This window comes from Papio anubis, chromosome 11 (assembly GCF_008728515.1).
Source record: "Papio anubis isolate 15944 chromosome 11, Panubis1.0, whole genome shotgun sequence".
In the NCBI taxonomy this organism is placed as follows: domain Eukaryota; kingdom Metazoa; phylum Chordata; class Mammalia; order Primates; family Cercopithecidae; genus Papio; species Papio anubis.
The window spans coordinates 89,323,465-89,347,411 of record NC_044986.1 but is presented as its reverse complement, the minus strand read 5'-3'; the positions used below and the strand labels follow the sequence as shown (position 1 = coordinate 89,347,411).

The 23,947-nt window shown below is 35.6% G+C and overlaps 1 long non-coding RNA gene across 14 annotated transcripts in view; it reads right to left on the bottom strand.

The window, feature by feature from the left end:
- LOC101018816 overlaps window positions 1-17,516 on the bottom strand; it is an 83,844-nt gene extending 66,328 nt beyond the window's left edge. For 13 of the 14 annotated variants that reach the window (XR_004177029.1, XR_004177028.1, XR_004177030.1 and 10 more), the window contains exons 1-2: window positions 17,057-17,516; window positions 2,463-2,564 (exon numbers count right to left, since the gene is read on the bottom strand). This is a non-coding gene — a long non-coding RNA (uncharacterized LOC101018816). The remainder of the gene's footprint in view (window positions 1-2,462; window positions 2,565-17,056) is intronic. The other variant, XR_002519773.2, reaches the window with a different exon arrangement.
- Window positions 17,517-23,947: the final 6,431 nt, after the last annotated feature.

Sequence of the window (23,947 nt, the reverse complement as noted above, 5' to 3'; positions counted from 1 at the left end):
CTAAGCAAAATATTAACATACCAAAAGTAGCAATGAATAAAAAGAAATATTATCACAATCAAGTTCAGTTTAGCTGACAAATGCAAGGTTAGATTAACAAGAGTAAGTAATGTAATGCAATTTAATACAAGTAACAAATGGCTTTTTAAGTGATCATCTCAACAGATGCAAAATAAGTAGTACTTCGTAAGATTGAACTTTGATTCACAATGAAACTTTGAAAACTAGTATTAGAAGATAATTTTGTTACTACAATTATAATGGGAGCTCCAATGATTTTTGCCCCTTGGTGTTCTCACTTTGTACACTTCTCTTTCCTTGAGTACGACTTGCCTCTGGTGAACAGAATTTTGCAGATGTTATTAAGCTCTAAAATCAGTTACTTTTTGGTTCATCAATAGGGACATTATCCTGAGTGAGCCTGATATACAACCTGAGATGACAGGCTATTCTTGCTGACTTGATGAAGCAAGCAGCCATGTTGAGGAAATTCACATGGCTAAGAACTGTGCCCAGCCTCTAGGAACTGTAGGCAACATTTAGGACCTGAGATTACCTAGCCAAAAGTCAGGAGATAGCTTGGGATCTCAGTCACAGAAGCACACATTTTGCCAGCAAACTTAATTACCTTGTAAGCAAACTCTTTTCCAGCCAAGATTCCAAATGAAAATTCAGCCCAGCTGACACCTTGATTACAGCCAGGTAAGACTGAGCAGAGGAGTTAAGACATGAGCATACTTCTAACCCACAGAAGCCATGATATCATAAATGATTGTGGTCCTAAGATGTTATGTTTGTGGTGATCTGTTATGCAGTCCTGCAAAACTAATATAGTAAACTAAAAGATATCTATTATGAAAACAAAAACCCACTATCTACATAGAGATTGAAATGTATTGTTTTCTCATTACAATTTCAACAAGACATAGATACCAACTATACCCACATTTATTCAACATTATTCTTGCAGTAGAAAAAGAAATAAAAACTCTTGAATTGGAAAGAAGACTGTTACTATTTACAGATGATATGTGTATATAGAAAATCCTAAATACTGTGCAGATCAATATGCAGATAATAAAATAACAAGGAGTTTAGCAAGACAGCTTAACTAATCAAGTTCAATACACAAAATATCAATTTTGTTGCTATAAGCAAGTAACAAAAAGAAAAATATATATAAAAATAAAATATGTGATAGGATCAACTATACCAAATAATCGAGAATAGATATTAAAATAGGCAAGGCCTCTATGTGAAATTTTTTAAATTAATAAGTTAATAAGGCAATTAAAATATTATCTCTTTTCTTCCCAAATTATTAACTCAATGCAATTCCAATCAAAATCCTTGTTCTGCAGAGCTTTGTGTGCTGATTATAAAATGTATGTGGCATTTTTCCTCTCTTCTTTTTCTGAGCATTTTAATTCATGAGCATGGAGATAAAACAGAAAGTTGTGGTTGTCCAGAGTAAGGAGTTGGGGCCTGGAGACAATGAGAAAGACCTAAGTGTGGGAGCACCACCCTGCACATTGTTAAGAATCAAGTGAGAGCACCTCTGAATGGAGGGTGAAATAGAATAAAATATCAAAAACTGAATAGTCAGGAGGCATCCACACAGGGATGGAGAAGGACAGTCTAGCATGGGTTTTCAGCGCCTGAGCAGGAAAAATTTTCTGCCTAAAAGGGCAGCTTGGCACAAAATGTCTGAGAAAGAATGGAGTGAAGACAGAGGGAAAGCAGCAGAGGCAACCTGATGAAAGATGCTGGAGTCCCAGAGGGAGTGAGAACTCGCCTAAGGGCAGGGACACAAGAGACTGGTCACACAGAAGGGTATTGAACAAATAAGTGAGTACAGCAGGTCCTTGAATAATGTCATTTCATTATAACATTGATGAAAAACAAATCTCATCTGAGGCCCCTTTCCGTTTGGAGTTTAAATGTTCTCGTTATGTCTGTATGGGGTTTCTTCAGGGACTCTGTTTTTGTCCTACATCCCAAACCTCTGTACACGAGATTAACAGATGTATCTGCATGGTGCCAGTCTGACTAACTGGTTGTGTGTGTTAGTGGCCCTGCAATGTCATGATGTACATGACATTGCTTACAAGTTTAATGTAGGACAATTAATCCTTTTCAAATACTTATAATTTAGGTTAGATCATTGACCAGCATTGACAAAGAAGCTCTATAGTAATAGGTTTCTGTCCTGGCACCCAAAACTGCCAGGAGAGGCTCCTGCCATCTGCAAACCTGAACTGGAATAAGCAAGTTGGAAAAGGATCAAGTGAACGAATGCATATTACCATAAAATAAAGGTCTGTGAGAACTATGATACTCACATAGAAAAATTTTTGTGTGTTTTATATTAAATAGAAAATCATTAAATTTTCCAGTAAGCATTCCAGTAATAAAATATTATAATTTTTTGTATTATATAATTTTAAAATAAAAGTTAGTACCTTTTTTTCTGATGCTTTACTAACTTCATCTTTTAGATGTAAATCATTAGTAGATCCTAGAGGAGCCAGTTGCAGAAAATACAAATTCTAGTTCAGCAGCACCTGGAAAGAAAAATATTTATGCTCTTTACCTAAAAGATTTTATGGTAAACTAAGTGGAATTCAGGAAAAAGGAGTTGAGAACCTGCTCTGTGTTAGCGAAAATTAAAAAAAAAAAAATGTATATATGACTATGACCCTGAGAAGTTAATGATGCCTTTATTTTCTGAAAACAACTGCAGTGTGTAGGCTAAAAGTTCCATAGGGATGGCAGAAGAGACTTAGAGCCAAAAACAGATATGCAGACTACTTGAGATTTTTCTAAAGATATGGAACATGTCAAATTAATGAGGCATAAATATACTCTTCATTATGAGTATGTGTTTATATCTTTCATTAAATGTGTGTACAAAAATAATTGACATATTATCTATTAAACAAACAATAGCCAACTGATGTACTTATCAATTAAGCAAACTGTAGACATTTCCTATTTATAGTTTATTTTAGAAACCAATTAATAAATCTGAATTGAACTAATAAATCTTGCAATGTACCTTCTCCTGCTCTAGTGGTATTTTCTGCCACTCCTGCTACATTTTAAATAAGTCAAATATTATTTAAAATGTTTAATTTTAAGAAGAGAAATTATCCTGACAATGATGTATCACTTACAGAATTGTGCCCTTTAATATTTTCAGAGACTATACTGAACATGAGAATTGCTTAAATAGAAAAACACAATCACATAAATAACATAAAATACTGAGTTATTTTAGGTTTAGATAATACAGACTATATATGTGTAGTGCCATTTAGTTAATCTTAGAAAAAATTACAAATAACTTTGGTCTATGATTTTGTGTCTTAGTGCTACAAAGGTTAGAGAATTTAAGTCATATTTTGCAGTGAATGTATTTCTTTCTAATTCTTAGCAAAACTCTGTCCTTTATAAAAGTTCAGTTTTTTCACTTCAATAGATTTTTCCTTAAATTAACGTCCCATTCTCCCCCTTCAGAAAATTTACATTTTAATGTATGTTATATGTTATCAACTTTTCAGCACAGAACCTTAAATACACAAGCAAAGAAAGTGGTACTAGCATAATGTCATGAGAAAACTGGACTGGCAAGAGAATAAGTAAGAATATCATGTGATCTATGTTATGATTGATATTTCTTTATATGAACACATAGATTTCAGAAAATTTGTTTGAAAAAAGAATATAGGTTAGAACCAGTTTTCAAAGTTAGTTTGATTTATAACTTTCTAGAATTAGAAAGAAGGAAAGTATTAAATAGCTGCATATTTATAACTTTGATGTCTTTTCAGAAATTAGTATCAGTTTTAAGAATCATTTAATTATAGTTTTCTACTTAATAATGAAATGTGTGGGAGTATTTCAAGCTCCATTGCAAGTGTTTCCATCTGGAGTGTTCTTCTTTACATCTTTTGTATAAGAGGTATTCTCTCGCCGTATGCCAACAAGGTCTGAAATTGTGTACTGTATATACTGGACACTTTAATACCAATGATAATATGATACTTAAAGCCTTCACCATTTTCAGACAAACATGTTTTCCCATATTTTGAGAGACTGTACTTCATAACATATCTGTGACTATAATGTTACAGATATGCCTGGTAAATTTAATGATGTGACAATACACATCACTAGAGAGGTCTTGTAAAGGAAATAACTCAACACCAGATAAAGGAAGGAGGCTGTACTGGAAGAATATTATATTACCATTAATAAACACTATGAAAATGTACATTTTCACGTGACTTCAACTAAAAAACTACTAAGGTAACGCTATTATCTTTTTTCCCCCTTTTTTAAATTATTATACTTTAAGTTGTAGGGTATATGTGCATAACATGCAGGTTTGTTACATATGTATACTTGTGCCATGTTGGTGTGCTGCACCCATCAACTCGTCAGCACCCATCAACTCGTCATCTACATCAGGTATAACTCCCAATGCAATCCCTCCTGCCTCCCCACTCTCCATAATAGGCCCCGGTGTGTGATGTTCCCCTTCCTGAGTCCAAGTGATCTCATTGTTCAGTTCCCACCTATGAGTGAGAACATGCGGTATTTCTCACTCATAGGTGGGATAGTTTTTTTCTTGCGTTAGTTTGCTGAGAATGATGGTTTCCAGCTGCATCTATGTCCCTGCAAAGGACCCAAACTCATCCTTTTTTATGGCTGCATAGTATTCCATGGTGTATATGTGCCACATTTTCTTAATCCAGTCTGTCACTGATGGACATTTGGGTTGATTCCAAGTCTTTGCTATTGTGAAGAGTGCCACAATGAACATACATGTGCATGTGTCTTTATAGTAGCCTGATTTATAATCCTTTGGGTATATACCCAGCAATGGGATGGTTGGGTCATATGGTACTTCTAGTTCTAGATCCTTGAGGAATCGCCATACTGTTTTCCATAATGGTTGAACTAGTTTATAATTCCACCAACAGTGTAAAAGTGTTCCTATTTCTCCACATCCTCTCCAGCACCTGTTGTTTCCTGATTTTTTAATGATTGCCATTCTGACTGGTGTGAGATGGTATCTCATTGTGGTTTTGATTTGCATTTCTCTGATGGCCAGTGATGATGAGCGTTTTTTCATGAGTCTGTTGGTTGTATGCATGTCTTCTTTTGAGAAGTGTCTGTTCATATCCTTTGCCCACTTTTTGATGGGGTTGTTTGATTTTTCTTGTAAATTTGTTTGAGTTCTTTGTAGGTTCTGGATATTAGACCTTTGTCAGATGAGTAGATTGCAAAAATTTTCTCGCATTCTGTAGGTTGCCTGTTCACTCTGATGGTAGTTTCTTTTGCTGTGCAGAAGCTCTTTAGTTTAATGAGATCCCATTTGTCAATTTTGGCTTTTGCTGCCATTGCTTTGGTGTTTTAGACATGAAGTCTTTGCGCATGCCTATGTCCTGAACGGTACTATCTAGGTTTTCTTCTAGGGTTCTTATGGTATTAGGTCTAACATTTAAGTCTCTAATCCATCTTGAATTAATTTTTGTATAAGGAGTAAGGAAAGGATCCAGTTTCAGCTTTCTACTTATGGCTAGCCAATTTTCCCAGCACCATTTATTAAATAGGGAATCCTTTCCCCATTTCTTGTTTTTGTCAGGTTTGTCAAGATCAGATGGCTGTAGATGTGTGGTATAATTTCTGAGGACTCTGTGCTGTTCCATTGGTCTATACCTCTGTTTTGGTACCAGTACTATGCTGTTTTGGTTACTGTAGCCTTGTAGTATAGTTTGAAGTCAGGTAGCGTGATGCCTCCAGCCTTTGTTCTTTTGACTTAGGATTGTCTTGGCAATGCGGGGTCTATTTTGGTTTCATATGAACTTTAAAGCAGTTTTTTCCAATTCTGTGAAGAAACTCATCGGTAGTTTGATGGGGATGGCATTGAATCTTTAAATTACCTTGGGCAGTATGGCCATTTTCACGATATTGATTCTTCCTATCCATGAGCATGATATGTTCTTCCATTTGTTTGTGTCCTCTTTTATTTCACTGAGCAGTGGTTTGTAGTTCTCCTTGGAGATGTCCTTTACATCCCTTGTAAGTTGAATTCCTAGGTATTTTACTCTCTTTGAAGCAATTGTAAATGGAAGTTCATTCATGATTTGGCTCTCTGTTTGTCTGTTACTGGTGTATAAGAATGCTTGTGATCTTTGCACATTAATTTTGCATCATGAGACTTTGCTGAAGTTGCTTGTCAGCTTAAGGGGATTTTGGGCTGAGATGATGGGGTTTTCTAAATACACAATGATGTCATCTGCAAACAGGGACAATTTAACTTCTTCTTTTCCTAACTGAATACCCTTGATTTCTTTTTCTTGCCTGATTGCCCTAGCCAGAACTTCCAGCACTATGTTGAATAGGAGTGGTGAGAGAGGGCATCCCTGTCTTGTGCCAGTTTTCAAAGGGAATGCTTCCAGTTTTTACCCATTCAGTATGATATTGGCTGTGGGTTGGTCATAAACAACTCTTATTATTTTGAGATACGTTCCATCAATACCGAATTTATTGAGAGTTTTTAGCATGAAGGGCTGTTGAATTTTATCAAAGGCCTTTTCTGCATCTATTGAGATAATCATGTGGTTTTTGTCTTTGGTTGTGTTTATATGCTGGATTACGTTTATTGATTTGCGTATGTTGAACCAGCCTTGCATTGCAGGGATGAAGCCCACTTGATCATGGTGGATAAGCTTTTTGATGTGCTGCTGGATCCGGTTTGCCAGTATTTTATTGAGGATTTTTGCATTGATGTTAATCAGGGATATTGGTCTAAAATTCTCTTTTTTCGTTGTGTCTGTGCCAGGCTTTGGTATCAGGATGATGTTGATCTCATAAAATGAGTTAGGGAGAATTCCTTCTTTTTCTATTGAGTGGAATAGTTTCAGAAGGAATGGTACCAGCTCCTCTTTGTACCTCTGGTAGAATTCAGCTGTGAATCCATCTGGTCCTGGACTGTTTTTGGTTGGTAGGCTATCAACTATTGCCTCAATTTCAGAGCCTGCTATTGGACTATTCAGGGATTCAACTTCTTCCAGGTTTAGTCTTGGGAGAGTGTAAGTGTCCAGGAAATTATCCATTTCTTCTAGATTTTCTAGTTTATTTGCGTAGAGGTGTTTATAGTGTTCTCTGATGGTAGTTTGTATTTCTGTGGGGTCGGTGGTGATATCCCCTTTATCATTTTTTATTGCATCTATTTGATTCTTCTCTCTTTTCTTCTTTATTAGTCTTGCTAGCGGTCTATCAATTTTGTTGATCTTTTCAAAAAACCAACTCCTGGATTCATTGATTTTTTGCAGGGTTTTTTGTGTCTCTATCTCCTTCAGTTCTGCTCTGATCTTAGTTATTTCTTGCCTTCTGCTAGCTTTTGAATGTGTTTGCTCTTGCTTCTCTAGTTCTTTTAATTGTGATGTTAGAGTGTCAATTTTAGATCTTTCCAGCTTTCTCTTGTGAGCATTTAGTGCTATAAATTTCCCTCTACACACTGCTTTAAATGTGTCCCAGAGATTCTGGTATGTTGTATCTTTGTTCTCATTGGGTTCAAAGAACATCTTTATTTCTGCCTTCATTTTGTTATGTACCCAGTAGTCATTCAGGAGCAGGTTGTTCAGTTTCCATGTAGTTGAAAGGTTTTGATTGAGTTTCTTAGTACTGAGTTCTAGTTTGATTGCCCTGTGGTCTGAGAGACAGTTTGTTATAATTTCTGTTCTTGTACATTTGCTGAGGAGTGCTTCACTTCCAATTATGTGGTCAATTTTAGAATAAGTGCGATGTGGTGCTGAGAAGAATGTATATTCTGTTGATTTGGGGTGGAGAGCTCTGTAGACGTCTATTAGGTTTGTTTGGTGCAAAGATGAGTTCAATTCCTGGATATCCTTGTTAACTTTCTGTCTCGTTGATCTGTCTAATGTTGACAGTGGGGTGTTGAAGTCTCCCATTATTATTGTATGGGAGTCTAAATCTCTGTCTCTAAGGACTTACTTTATGAATCTGGGTGCTCCTGTATTGGGCGCATATATATTTAGGATAGTTAGCTCTTTCTGTTGAACTGATCCCTTTACCATTATGTAATGGCCTTCTTTGTCTTTTTTGATCTTTGATGGTTTAAAGTCTGTTTTATCAGAGACTAGGATTGCAACCCCTGCTTTTTTTTGTTCTCCATTTGCTTTGTAGATCTTCTTCCATCCCTTTATTTTGAGCGTATATGTGTCTGTGCATGTGAGATGGGTCTCCTGAACACAGTGCACTGATGGGTCTTGACTCTTTATCCAGTTTGCCAGTCTGTGTCTTTTAATTGGACCATTTAGTCCATTTCCATTAAAGTTAATATTGTTATGTATGAACTTGATCCTGTCATTATGATATTAACTGGTTATTTTGCTTGCTAGTTGATGCAGTGCCTTCCTAGCATCAATGGTCTTTACATTTTGGTATGTTTTTGCAATGGCTGGTACCAGTTGTTCCTTTCCATGTTTAGTGCTTCCTTCAGGGTCTCTTGTAAGGCAGGCCTGGTGGTGACAAAATCTCTAAGCATCTGCTGATCTGTAAAGGATTTTATTTCTCCTTCACTTATGAAACTTAGTTTGGCTGGATATGAAACTCTGGGTTGAAAATTCTTTTCTTTAAGAATGTTGAATATTGGCCCCCACTCTCTTCTGGCTTCGAGAGTTTCTGCCGAGAGATCTGCTGCTAGTCTGATGGGCTTCCATTTGTGGGTAACCTGACCTTTCTCTCTGGCTGCCCTTAACATTTTTTCCTTCATTTCAACTTTGGTGAATCTGACAATTATGTGTCTTGAAGTTGCTCTTCTCAAGGAATATCTTTGTGGCGTTCTCTGTATTTCCTGGATTTGAATGTTGGCCTGCCTTAGTAGGTTGGGGAAGTTCTCCTGGATGATATCCTGAAGAGTGTTTTCCAACTGGTTCCATTTTCCCTGTCACTTTCAGGCACACCAATCAGACGTAGAGTTGGTCTTTTCACATAATCTCGTATTACTTGTAGGCTTTGTTCATTTCTTTTTACTCTTTTTTTCTCTACACATCTTTTCTCACTTCATTTCATTCATTTGATCTTCAATCGCTGATACCTTTCTTCCAGTTGATGGAGTCAGTTACTGAAGCCTGTGCATTTGTAATGTAGTTCTTGTGTTATGGTTTTCATCTCTATCAGTTCTTTTAAGGGCTTCTCTGCCTTGATTATTCTAGTTATCCATTCATCCATTCTTTTTTCAAGGTTTTTAGTTTCTTTGTGCTGGTTTTGTAGTTCCTCCTTTAGCTCTGAGAAGTTTGATAGACTGAAGCCTTCTTCTCTCAACTCGTCAAAGTCATTCTCCATCCAGCTTTGTTCCATTGCTGGTGATGAGCTGTGTTCCTTTGGAGGGGGAGATGCACTCTGATTTTTTTAATTTCCAGCTTTTCTGCACTGCTTTTTCCCCATCTTTGTGGTTTTATCGGCCTTTGGTCTTTGATGTTGGTGATGTACTGATGGGGTTTTGGTGTGGGTGTCCTTTCTGTTTGTTAGTTTTCCTTCTAACAGTCAGGACCCTCAGCTGTAGGTCTGTTGGAGTTTGCTTGAGGTGCACTCCAGACCCTGTTTGCCTGGGTATCAACAGCGGAGGCTACAGAAGATAGAATATTGCTGAATGGCGAGTGTTGCTGTGTGAGTTGCTCTGGAAACTTTGTCTCAGGGGCATACCCAAGATGGCCAAATAAGAACAGCTCCATCCTCCAGCTCCCAGCGTGGGCGACACAGAAGACAGGTGATTTCTGCATTTTCAACTGAGGTACTGCGTTCATCTCACTGGGCCGTGTCGGAGAGTTGACGCTGGTCCATGGGTGCAGCCCGACCACTGAGAGCTGAAGCAACGTGAGGCATTGCCTCACCTGGGAAATGCAAGTGGAAAGGGAATTTCTTTTCCTAGCCAAAGGAAATTGAGACACACAAAACTTGGAAAATCGGGTAACTCCCACCCCAATACTGCCCTTTACCAAGGGTCTTAGCAAACGGCACAACAGGAGATTATATCCCACACCTGGCCTAGAGGTTCCCACTGCCATGGAGCCTCCCTCATTGCTAGCACAGCAGTCTGAGTTCTAACTGCAAGCTGGCAGGGAGGCTGCGGGAGGGGCGCCTGCCATTGCTGAGGCTTAAGTAGGTAAACAAGGCTGCTGGGAAGCTGGAATTGGGTGGAGCCCACCACAGCTCAAGGAGGCCGGCCTGCCTCTGTAGAGTCCTCCTCCGGGGAAAGGGTATAGCTAAACAAAAAGCAGCAGAAACCTTGGCACAGGTAAATGCCCCTGTCTGACAGCTTTGAAGAGAGCAGTGGATCTCCCAGCATGGAGGTTGAGATCTGAGAATGGGCAGACTGCCTGCTCAAGTGGGTCCCTGACCCTTGAGTAATCTAACTGGGAGACATTCCCTTCTAGGTGCAGACTGACACAACACTTTTTTTCTTTTCAAATAGAAGGTGAGAAAATTATACATGGGAGAAAATAATGTATCCACAATTTTTAGGAAATTAGCAAGGCTCACTCACAAACAATAGTTTTTAACTGATTGTCCCATAGAAATCTAAGATACTACAGAGGACATAGCAGTATTAAGGGATAATGAAGTCACAGCTTCAGAGCCTCCATCCTTTCTTTAGCAAGTTAGCTCTTCTTGTACCTGTTCTGTTTTATATAATATGGTTGTATCTAACTTTCTTAAAACAATTTCTGTTCTTCTAAAAAATTTCAAGCTATGAAAGTCACTGATTAAGTCAAACTCCTTCATTTTACAAAAGAGGCAACACAAACTCAGAGCATTTATGTCTTACCGTAGGTCACAAAGCCAATTAGCTCCAGGCCAGAAATGGGCTTTAGGTCTTCTGTCTGAGACTGGCATTTGATGCCAGTGATTTCCTCCATATTTAGGAGAAATGTATACATTTAAAAATATAACTCAGAGAAAATGCATGCATATGGTAAAACTGTCTTGTAGCTCAAACATGTTTAGGTGCAATAGGTTAAAAAGTAGCTGTCCAGCTAAATAGTGAATTCTAAAATTATGAATACAAAGTAAGCAATAGAAATTAATATCATAACATCTCTGAGTGACAGTCAACATAATCAATTTGTAAAGAATAAGTTTGCTACACTCCGAAAAATAGGAACTCAAAGGAGAAAAACTTTATCAAGCCAGGTGATATTGAGAAAATTCTTAGAAAAACTATTAATTTTCTCCAAATAGGACTTGACTTACCAAAATCAATTAATAAATGAATTATCCATGTTCTGGGTTATTTTTAGCAAAATTGAAGACACAAAACAGATTTCTCTTCACCATCTAGCATACTTCTATCTAACCTCTTGTCATTAATTGGTACATACAAAGAAAGTTCTGAACTTAATTTCAAGGATAACTTAAACCCATGCACAAATAATTGGTGAGCCTTCATTTCCCTGGCTTCAAGTTTCCATGTGAGGGCTCATGCTTTCTCTACTTTCCTCTTGGGAGGAGGGAAGATTTATGTAATGAGTAAATTTGGGCAAAGCACATTGAGTGTATTTGTTTGGCTTTGAGTCTCTTTGCAAACGTGTGTCTGCCTACAGTGACATGAGTTTGGATTGGCTGTCATCTCTGCAGGAAGCTGCCTGCTCCTGTGGCAGTGTCAAGTATCTCTTTCTTCCACTTGCAACTGTGTGTAAGAGCCTAGTCTGAGAAGACATGTTCAGAAGCTCGCTGTGGCTGCACATCTGCATCATGTCTTCCCATTAGTTGTCATGAGTCAGCAATAAAGCTGGTATGTTGATGTCTATCCACCTGATTCCTATATTCTGAACTGAGAGAAAAAATAGGAGCGTCATTTGCAGCCTACCCCACCACAGCCCCACCAAGATGGCTACATAATACTTGTAAAAATGTTTTCTACTTCCTTGACTTTGTAACTTTATATTCTTCAACACAACTCCCCATGTTAATAAGAGGAAGTGCTGGAAAAAAGATTGTAAATAAAAAAACATAGTGAAATCAATCACAATAGTAAAGCCCAACAAATATAATGTTCACTATTTCAAAAATAACTTAGTGACAGGCTACTGTTACATTGTACCTGATATTATAAGTTTAAAAATATTGCTGTATTGTCTTTTTGAGACCAATTTGATAAATACATATACATCACACACATACTTTTCCATAATTAATATATTTTCAAGTAACCATGTTTTTAAATTAAAATGTAAAATTAAATTAAAATGTAATATCATTCTCTATTTTAAGGAGCACTCAAGTTTTATGACAGTAATTATGCACTCCCATGTAGTATAATCAAATAAGTTTGCACATTTAAACCACTGCAATTCAAGATCAAAATATCAATAATGTCTGAAGGCAATTATACTTGCTAGTTTGTGAGTATTAAATACATGCACTGTGTCACAGAGAAAGAAAATGGGGAATACTTCATTGACCAAAGACCTGATGGATTAAGCATAGAGCCACACATATATTTAAAGACCTTGTGGGGGAAAAATTAATAAAAGAAGAATTAGAAGAATTTGAGAAATTATCTGAAACAACTCTTAAGGATAAAATGAGAAATTTGCATTTGGCTAAGTAGATAAAAAATTGGAGACAGGAGAAATTATATGGAGCCTAAAACTATCGTAATAAAGAAGTTTATCAAATTCTACTTGCCTTACAAGTGATTACCATAACCATTATTATAGTGTGATTAGAGTTAAAATTCAGAGTAGACAGGCACTACCTTGGTGATATGCAAACAGGACTATTTGTTTGGGAAAAAGTGCAACTCAACATTCTGTGGAAAGTGCAACTCAACATTCTGATATGACACTGTTCCACCATGTGACACAAAGTTCCAACGTGTGACACAATGTTCCACCATGTAAAAAGCTACAGTCTTAGGAATATGGTTTTAGCTTGGACATATCTATATAACTACATTTAGAAAAGAAGTTGCTAAACTGAATGAACATTTGAGAAATAGAAAAGTTACTTAAATAAATTATTAGAAACTTTTTGAGTCAGTAATGTACTGGAAGTCCAAATCCAATCAATGTAGAAATGAGTCTTCCTCTCTCAAACATTTCAAAAACATGTACCAAGTGACTACTGGGTGCCATACATTGTCTTAGACACACAGGTACTATACAACTTTCAAACCAATAAATAAATAAATAAATAACTTTAAACCAGCTAAGTCTTATCTTTCATTAATGTGGAATAAATTTAAGATTACAATTATTAGACAAACATTGTATGTGCAAAAGGATCCAATGACTGATGTATTTTTGAAGCTAATTTTAATTTTTGAATTTTACAATATAATTTTTTAAAGAACCAATAAAATTATAAAATTCCTTCCCATATATGGAACAAAGCATCTCAGAATTTAAATAAAAACAAAGTAAACGTTTGGAAAAAGTATACATAGTTATCTATGATAGCTATCATAGTGTTAAGTGGTAAGGCTAAACTTAATGTGTTGGTGACAGGTGCAAGAACTGGCAAAAGAGATCAACATAGAGAACACTGGCTTTGACATCTAGCACAACTTCCATCACATGCAACAAAAATGATATATTATAATTGGTTTCTTTATAGTTAAAAAAACTGCATAAGATAGAACTTCAAATTAACAATATTCCAAAATGTTACAACATTGCAAATAAAAAAGATAAATACATTCAGTATCAATTTAAATGCGATTTTAACATATTTTATGTTAGATTTAGATATTTTAACATTTTACTTTCTAGAATTATAGCCAAAAATGTCTAAATATCTTCTTGTTTGTAATGCTCCCTCCAAAAACCTACCTTTTGTATTATTTTAGATAATCTGTACCAACTCTCATAGTATTATTAGATGTTTTCCTAGTAGAAATAATTAAATTTTAGCAACTCTAGTAGGCACCTTCTTTCTGTATCTCTAAGAGTTTTGTAAACAATTACATAAGAACTTTTTCAGGTCATTCTAAAGAAGTTATGAAAACATGTCACTGAATCTTCATAGAATTATTAAGTCAAACATGATTTGGCAAACCAATTGCCCACAAAGGAACCCTGCACTCTTTGGAACTACTAATGAAGTTTAAGATGAACTGTCTTTCAACATATCTGGAAATACTAAAAATAAATAGCACTTTGCCCCCTAAAACTAAGAGAAAATATTTTCTCAAAAATCTTTGCTTGCACTACATTTGTATTTATACATGCTTTCATTATCTTATGAAATTATACATGAGCTGATTATTCTGGAAAAAAAATAGATAAGAAAATTTCACATGTGCATCATGATTAAACTTCACAGTAGTATTTAACATTCTTCCTCTTTTTGTACCCAGAAGTGCAGTTTTATGACCCTGAAGCACTTAGACCCTGATCATATCACTCTTTTTTCAGAAAAATAAAACTAAGCTATCAAAATAATTAAAAACTCAGCTAGCTAGGATCATCTAATTTATGTATTAAAACAATCGTTTAATTGTTCCCCTTTATTTAGCAGCAATGCTGTCTGAGAAAGTTTAGATTTGCTCCTCTAGAATTTTTTAGAATATGAAGCCAGGTAAAGAAAAAACATTTCATTTAACATAAGCATACACTACTTTTCTCTGCATTAAAGAGACTGTGAAATCACCATCAAAACTATAAGCCAATGTGCATTGATTGAAATGGGTATTTCAGTGACAGTGATACACATTGAAAACTAGTTGCTACCTATTTATTTTAGTTCAAAAAAGTGTGTGTGTGTGTGTGTTTTTTTTTTTTTGTTATTTATTTATTTATTTATTTATTTATTTATTTAACAGGGGCTATGTTGCCCAGGCTGGAGGGCATTGGCTATTTATAGCTGTGATTATGATACACTACAGCCTGTAAATCTTGGGCTCAAGTGATTATTTTGCCTACTCAGCCTCCTAAGTAGCTAGGATGACTGCACACAGTTTTAAAATTTTCCCCCAAGTCAAAAGATGGATTAGATAGATAGATAGATAGATAGATAGATAGATAGATAACAATGCTTCAATTTATACATCTTGTCATTGCTGGCATCATTTTGGGATCTTCAGAAATGGATTCTTAAGATTAGTATAATCACCTAGTTGGATTGTAAGATGTCTGCTACATCATCAAGGTAAATGGGAACCCTGCACAGCTTTATGGAATTCTGGGTAGAAAGAAGATAATGGTTTATGTGTGGTTGTAGTTGCCATTAAAAGACTCAATATCATTGCCATATTAGTCATCAGTAATTCAAGTGATAGACAGACATAAGTGAACATCATTTTAAAAATTTAAAGAGTTGAATGATTTAGCTATTTGTAAGCTATTGTAAAATTGCACAGCAATAGACGCTTTACAAAAACTGAGAAAAAAAGTAATGTAGGTATAGTGGCAATTAAAGACCCAGTCTTGTGTAAAAAAATTGTAAGACTTTTAACTTAAAAACAAAACAAAAATGAATCCTTTAAGTGTTCCATGTTTATTTACTTCATAAATGTATTTATTTTAGATTACTTTAAATAATGAACATCTACATGTGATTAACTGTTTGGATGTCAAACATTCACCTCTGATTAGGGGTGCACAACTCTATGATGGTAAGGTGTCAATAAAACGTTATGTTCTGCACAGCAAAAGAAACTACCATCGAGGAACAGTAACCTACAGAATGGGAGAAAATTTTGCAATCTACTCATCTAATATCCAGAACCTACAAAGAACTCAAAACAACTTACAAGCAAAAACAAAACAACCCCACCAAAAGTGGGCAAAGGATATGAACAGACATTTCAAAAAGAAGACATTCATACAGCCACCAAGTAGACACATGAAAAAATGCCTAATCTACCACTGGCCATCAGAGAAATGCAAATCAAAACCAATGAGAGATACCCATCTCACACCTGCTGAATGGCAATCATTAAAAAAGTCAGGAAACAACAGGTGCTGAGAGGATGTGGGAGAAATAGGAATATTTTATTAATTGTTGGTGGATTGTAAACTAGTCTAACCATTATGGAAAACAGTATGATGATTCCTCAAGGATCTAGAACTAGATGTACCATATGACCCAGCCATCCCATTACTGGGTATATACACAAAGGATTATAAATCAGGCTGCTATAAATTATCATTACGCACACTTATGTTTATTATGCACTATTCACAATAGCAAAGATCTAATCAACCCAAATGTCCAACAAGTGACAGACTGGATTAAGAAAATGTGGGCAATACATATTCATGGAATACTATGCAGCCACATAAAAAGATACGCGCGAAAGTCCTTTTAGGGACATGGATGCAGCTGGAAACATCATTCCAGCAAAACCAATACAAGAACAGAAAACTAAACACCGTATTACGTTCCCACCATAGGTGGGAACTGGAACAATGAGATCACTGGGACTCGGAAGGGGAAACATCACACATCGGGGCCTATCATGGGGAGTGGGGGAGGGGTAACTGCACTGGGAGTTATACCTGGTGTAAATGACTTGTGCTGATGGGTGCTGACGAAAGCTGATGTGGGTGCAGCACACCAACATGGCACAAGCATGCATATGTGAATAAACCTGCACGCTATACATGTACTCCAGAACTTAAAGTATAATAATAATAATAATAATAATAATAATAAAATGTTATGAACCTTAGTCAAACTCAAACCAATCAGAAAATAAGCCAAAACATCTCAAAGTATCTATTTAGTTACTAGGGAATAATATTCACTTTCTAAAATGTAACTTAAATGCAGTTTTTAAAGCAATTCAAAATGTGTTACTTAAGTTTATTGAATGAAGTTAACAAATGGGTATTTCATAAAAATGAGAGCCCCAGGGACTTTTAGTAAAATTTCTGTTTTCTTTCTTTGTTAACACAGGTAATGTTGACCATTATTTAACACACGAGTCAATTAACTCAGTATTTCACCTACTTAAAAACAAGAATTGCATCAGAAATCTGAAAACCAAAGGAAGAAAGATAATATGACTAACCTTGAACAAGTAGTTTCTCATACTGCTATTTTATGTATAGGCTTCAGGAAGAAATCATAAATTTTTCTTCTAAAGTTTTCTATTGACACAAACTGTTAGGATTTCCAACACAAGGTGACTCTAGGACTGGCCTCGTAGCATGAGTTGTGAATAAAGATGTCATCTGTTGTTTCTCCACAAGAAGTTTCTTACTGGTCTCCGCTTATCTCTCATGAGTTCTACGAAGATTGCAAAAGAAAAAGCTTAGTATTCTATTATTTCCTACATAATTAGAAAAGGACTTGCATTTACAAATAAAGCCTCCAAGAAATATGGGACTATGTGAAAAGACACAATCTACATCTGATTGGTGTACCTGAAAGTGACAGGGAGAGTGAAACCAAGTTGTAAAACTGGGATTTTCATCCCTGGGATACAAGACTGGTTCAACATACACAAATCAATAAATATAATCCAGTATATAAACAGAACCAAAGACAAAAGCCACATGATTATCTCAATAGATGCAGAAAAGGCCTTTGACAAAATTCAGTGGCCCTTCATGCTAAAAACTCTCAAAAAATTTGGTAATGATGGAACAGATCTAAAAATAATAAGAGCTGTTTATGAAAAACCCACAGCCAATATCATACTGAAAGAGCAAAAACTGGAAGCATTCCCCTTGAAAACTGGCAGAAGACAGGGATGCCCTCTCTCACCACTCTTGTTCAACATAGTGTTGGAAGTTCTGGCCAGGGCAATCAGGCAAGAGAAAGAAATAATGGGTATTCAATTAGGAAAAGAGGAAGACAAATTGCCCCCATTTGCAGATGACATGATAGTATATTTAGAAAATACCATCCTCTCAGCCCAAAATCTCCTTAAGCTGATAAGCAACGTCAGCAAAGTCTCAGGATACAAAATCAATGTGCAAAAATCACAAGCATTCTTATACACCAATAACAGACAAACAGAGAGTCAAATCATGAATGAACTCCCATTCACAGTTGCTTCAAAGAGAATAAAACACCTAGGAATCCAACTTACAAGGTATGTGCAAGACCTCTTCAAGGAGAACTACAAACCACTGCTCAATGAAATAAAAGAGGACACAAACAAATGGAAGAACATACCATGCTCATGGATAGGAAGAATCAATATTGTGAAAATGGCCATACTGCCCAAATTATTTATAGATTCAACAATGCCATCCCCATCAAGCTACCAATGACTTTCTTCACAGAATGGAAAACTTACGAAGTTCATATGGAACCAAAAAAAAGAGCCCACATCGCCAAGACAATCCTAAGTCAAAAGAACAAAGCTGGAGGCATCACGCTACCACTTCAAACTATCTGGCTACAAGCTACAGTAACCAAAACAGCATGGTACTGGTACCAAAACAGAGATATAGACCCTAATGGAACGGAACAGAGTCCTCAGAAATAATACCACATCTACAGCCATCTGATCTTTGACAAACCTGAGAGAAACAAGAAATGGGGAAAGGATTCCCTATTTAATAAATGGTGCTGAAAATTGGTTAGCCATAAGTAGAAAGCTGAAACTGGATCCTTCCTCATTCTTATAATACGAAAATTGATTCAAGATGGATTAGAGATCTCTAAATGTTAGACCTAATACCATAAAATCCTAGAGGAAAACTCTAGGTAAAATTCATTCATAGGCATGGGCAAAAGACTTCATGTCTAAAACACTAAAAGCTAACGGCAACAAAAAAGCCAAAATTGGCAAATGGGATCTCATTAAACTAAAGAGCTTCTGCACAGCAAAAAGAAACTACCATCAGAGGAACAGGCAACCTTACAGAATGCAGAAAATTTTTGCAACTACTCATCTGACAAAGGGCTAATATTCAGAACCTACAAAGAACTTAAACAAGTTTACAAGAAAATAATTGAACAACCCCATCAAAAAGTGGGCAAAGGATATGGAATGTGACACTTCAAAAAGAAGACATTTATGCAGCCAACATCACATGAAAAAATGCCCATCATCACTGGCCATCAGAGAAATGCAAGTCAAACCACAATGAGATACCATCTCACACCAGTTACAATGCATGATCATTAAAGTCAAGAAACAACAGGCTCGAAGAGGATGTGGAGAAATAGGAACACTTTTACACGGTTGGAGGGAGTGTAAACTAGTTCAACCATTGTGGAAGACAGTGTGGCGATTTTTCAAGGATCTAGAACTAGAAATACCATTTGACCCATCCATCCCATTACTGGGCATATACCCAAAGGATTATAAATCATGCTGCTGTAAAGCCACATGCACATGTATGTTTATTGCGGACTATTCACAATAGCAAAGACTTGGAACCAACCCAAATGTCCATCAATGATAGACTGGATTAATAAAATGTGGCACATATTGCCCATGGAATACTATGCAGCCATGAAAAAGGATGAGTTCGTGTCCTTTGTAGGCACATGGATGCAGCTGGAAACCATTATTCTGAGAAAACTGTCACAAGGACAGAAAACCAAACACCATATGTTTTCGCTCATAGGTGGGAACTGAACAATGAGAACACTTGGACACAGGAAGGGGAACATCACACACGGGGGCCTGTTGGGGGGTCGGGGGAAGGGGGGAGGGATAGCATTAGGAGATATACCTAATGTAAATGACGAGTTAACAGGTGCAGCACAGCAATATGGCACATGTACACATATGTAACAAACCTGCACGTTGTGCATATGTACCCTAGAGCTTATGTAAAATACAAAAAAGGACTTGCGTTTAAAAAGAAAACACTTCTATAAGAATAAATAACATTTCCCACTAAACCATGTTTTAGCAATAAAAAGTACATATATATTTTAGGAGAATTTCTAACAAGAAGTTTTTTTTTGCCTCCCTTGACTATTCACTATGTAGAAATATATCAAAACGTCATGTTGTATTTCTTAAATACATACAATTAAGAAACTAAAACTAAAAAAGCTATAAATATGTGTTTATTAAACCAGTTTAAAGATTTAAAAAAATTATCCCTCAAATATATTTTCAGGCATTTGATTTAACATTTCTTGTACATTTTCACGCATTATTTGGGATCAATTAAGCATTTGACACTGAGAAGTAATTCCCACAAACAACTCCTAGGGGAGACAAAAAAAACTAAAACAGCTTCAAAGGCAGTCAGCTACTAACATTGTGACCAAGGCATCGGAGGTGGGGCCTGTCCTTCTGTCTTCCACACACACCCTCAGGCTAACAAAAGTGTTATTTTTAACCATTTTGTGAATTATACATCCCTTAATCTCTGTATTAGTAATTCCCCATTTCACAAGGATGTTTTTATAAAGAATGAGAAAACTATACAGGGTGTTTTCTCAGGGTGCTGTCTAATGATAATTCCCAAGATCACTACCAAAGAAAGTTAATTTACCAACTGCCAGAAAGTGAAATGTAGTAGTAATTGTACTTGACCATTTTGGTCTCAATTTTAATCCTCCAAACAATAGTTAAACTTATTAGTATTTCTATTTGGGGACATGCTGAAAAGCCATTTAATGACAATACTACTGTCTGAATTAAATGCTTCAAAAATACTTAGCTGAAAGACTAATAGATCAGGTTGACTAGATGTGAATCGGAAGGGGATAAAAAAGCCATATAAAACCAACAAATGTGGAAGAGACATAAACTCTCCTGGACAAACATTTGAAAGCTCAGTTCATTTACTAACACCATGTTTCCATAATTATATTATCTAGTTAACTTTCACTTCCCACTGATGTTGTGACCCTGTCTCACTAAAAATTAATCTTTTGAGGTAAATTAATGAGCTTATTTTCTATAATTATATTTTGACTGACTAGTTCATTTGACAACAAATCCCTAAATTTTAATTCCTCTAAATAGAGGTGCTTATATTTTTCTAATTCTGTTTTATTAAAGTCTTCTACAGTTTTCATTTTGGAGAGTTCAGATTCCAGATCTTTAACTATCAGCTCCATCTTATTTATTGAAACAATACCATGCTCTCTTAAGTGCTATAGGTTTCCTTGAGTTTCTGCTTGTGTTTAAACAAATTAAAAGTACAGTAACAAACAATTTAATTGGACATTTAAAAATAACTAAAAGAGTATAATTAATTTTTTGTAACACATTGGATAAAAGCTTGAGGTGACAAATACCCCATTTACCCTAATGTGATTATTATGCATCTCATGCCTGTATTAAAATATTTCATGTAACCCATATGTGTGTATACACACACACACACACACACACAACCCTACTGTGTATCCACAAAAATTAAAATTAAAAAGAAAACAAATCAAAACGGTACATTTTAAAGTAATTATAAGCTTCATAATTATTGTATATTTGTTTCCTTTTGTTTTAAGTCAGTGATTCAGAAAGCAATTTTAAATACATGAACGAGAAGCTGAAGCTTAAAATACTTATCAGCAATATTTACTAAATTGATAATAGCTAATACCTAGATAGGAGGATGAGTTCTGGTGTTCTGTGGCATTGTAGGGTGAATACAGTTAGCTATAATTTATGGTATGCTTTCAAAAAGCTAGAAGAGAGGATTGGAAATGTTCCCAACAGAAACAAATAATAAATGTTTGAGGTATTGAATATACTAGTTATCCTGATTTGAGCATTACACAGTGTATACATATATAGAGGAGATATCACTGTTACTTTATATCCCATAAACATGTATGTACATGTCAACTAAAAATATAAAAAAATTCATCTCATTAAAAAAATAATATGGGCCAAACTTAGTGACTTACAGCTAATTAATAGTATGTGGCCTGACCATCCTCACTTAAAACAGGGGAAGGGGGTACCAAGCGCAAGCAGTTTGAGATAGAGAGCCTTTTCTAAGCTAATGCTGCAAATCTCATGGTGTAACTCTTACCATATTCCATTTATTCAAAGCAAGTTCCATTTATGAATGCCTAGAAGCTCCAATGTAGGTGATCTGGCTACCTGCCACAGCCAACGTTCCAGGCAATGGCCAGCATTAACAACAAGACACACAGCTGAGCAAACCTTCAGATTATTGTACTTTCCCAGTCTTTGAGCTGTCCCCAGGGAAGATAAGAGGAACAGTGACAAGCTGTCCTGGCCAAGCTTCTCCCAAATGGCAGATTAATAAATGCAACAAATGTTGTTTTAACCCACTAAATTGTGGGAGATTTTTAGCAAATGATAAAATGAAAATTTGATTTAAAAAATGACAATAGCAAACTTACACAGTAGGAACTAGTCACCTTTAAAGTATGATCTAATAGAGGTTGATATTAATTTTTTCATGTCAAACTATGCTAATGAGAAGCAGTAGAAAAGTAGAAGACAGACAGACATAAGAGCTACTGAGGAGAAAGATTTCCTAAAATTCCTTTTAATTAAAAATTCTTATTACTAGGCAAGTGTGCTTCTTTAGGATTTCCACTCAAGTTAGGAAATCAGTAAGGCAGGGAAGCAAAGAGGCAAGTTTTGAAGTGCAACAGCTAGAAAATTAAAAATATTTGGTTTAACAATCAAAATCAGACATTATCTGATTTCATAGAAGTAAAATCTTAAGAAAGCTAAGCAGCAGAGTATGAAGTAATCAATCTGGCATTCATTATTCATTTTCCTTTCCTCAATGAGAAAATAAAGAGAACATTATAGAATCATTTTTAATCATCTCAGAAGTAAAATAAATGTAGTAGGTTTTGAATGTTAATAAATTAAATACAATTTACCCTTTACTGTACTTCACGTTTGTCTATACGAAGAAGTTAAGACCATTTAATCTTTATGTTGTACCACAATCCTTCTTCATATCATACAAAAAATTAGCTTTGATATTTTGAAATTTAAACAACTAATTTCACTATTGTCTCTTATAAATTGCCTGAACATAAACTACATTTTAGTGCTACACTTCTGAAACTTTTTATTTGAATAGGATAAAATATTTATTCCAAAAAAATGTATGAAGCTATAAAATATACCTGTGCATCTTGATCTATTTAAGCAGAGGGAAGTAGTTACAGAGAATTGTGATTTCTGAGAATGCAGGAACTGTACCAAGAAAAGATCATCCCAGGTGTTATACATAAGAATCAGGTGCCAGGTCAAAAGAGGATCTACCTGTGAACTGCAAGATGATGAATTAGCTCCATTTCCAATGAGAAAAGCTTATAGCCTGGACTGACTCTTCTCCTCCCAGGATGGATAACATCTACAGATGACTGTACAAATTACAATGAGTTAATAAAACCTAATGCATGAAATAGTAGACTGTAAGAAGATGATGTGACCAAGATTAGATGGAAATGGGACTCAAGAGAGAGGCATTCAATGAGAGACTAACGGTTTGAATAGAGAAACAAAGGAAAGGACTCTTGTCTCTGTAAGCTTGACTTCCCATCATGTCATGGAGTCAGCAAGGAATAAGCTTGCCATGGAATCTTTCAAGAAACAAAAAGTAAAGATGTTTCTCTATATTGAACTTTTATTATGCATGATAATATATAGCTGGTAATATGCAAAATGATTGAAAAAGAGTTATCATGTAAGTTGATGTGGTACTGGCATAAGAATAGAGAGATCAATGTTTTAGAATTTAGAATCCAAAAATAGACCTGCACATGTATGGTCAATTGATTTTCAACCAGGATAACAAAATTACTACATGAGAAAAGAATAGCATTTTCAACAAATGGTTCTGGGACAAATAGATATCCATATGCAAAAGAATAAAGTTGGCGTCCCAGCAAATACTGTATTTAAAATTTATCTGAAAATAAAATAGCTAAATTTAAGAGCTAAAACTACAAGTTTCTTCGAAGAAAAGACAGGAATAAATCTTTGTGACTACATTTGGCAGTAGCTTCTTAGATATAACAACTCAAAATATGG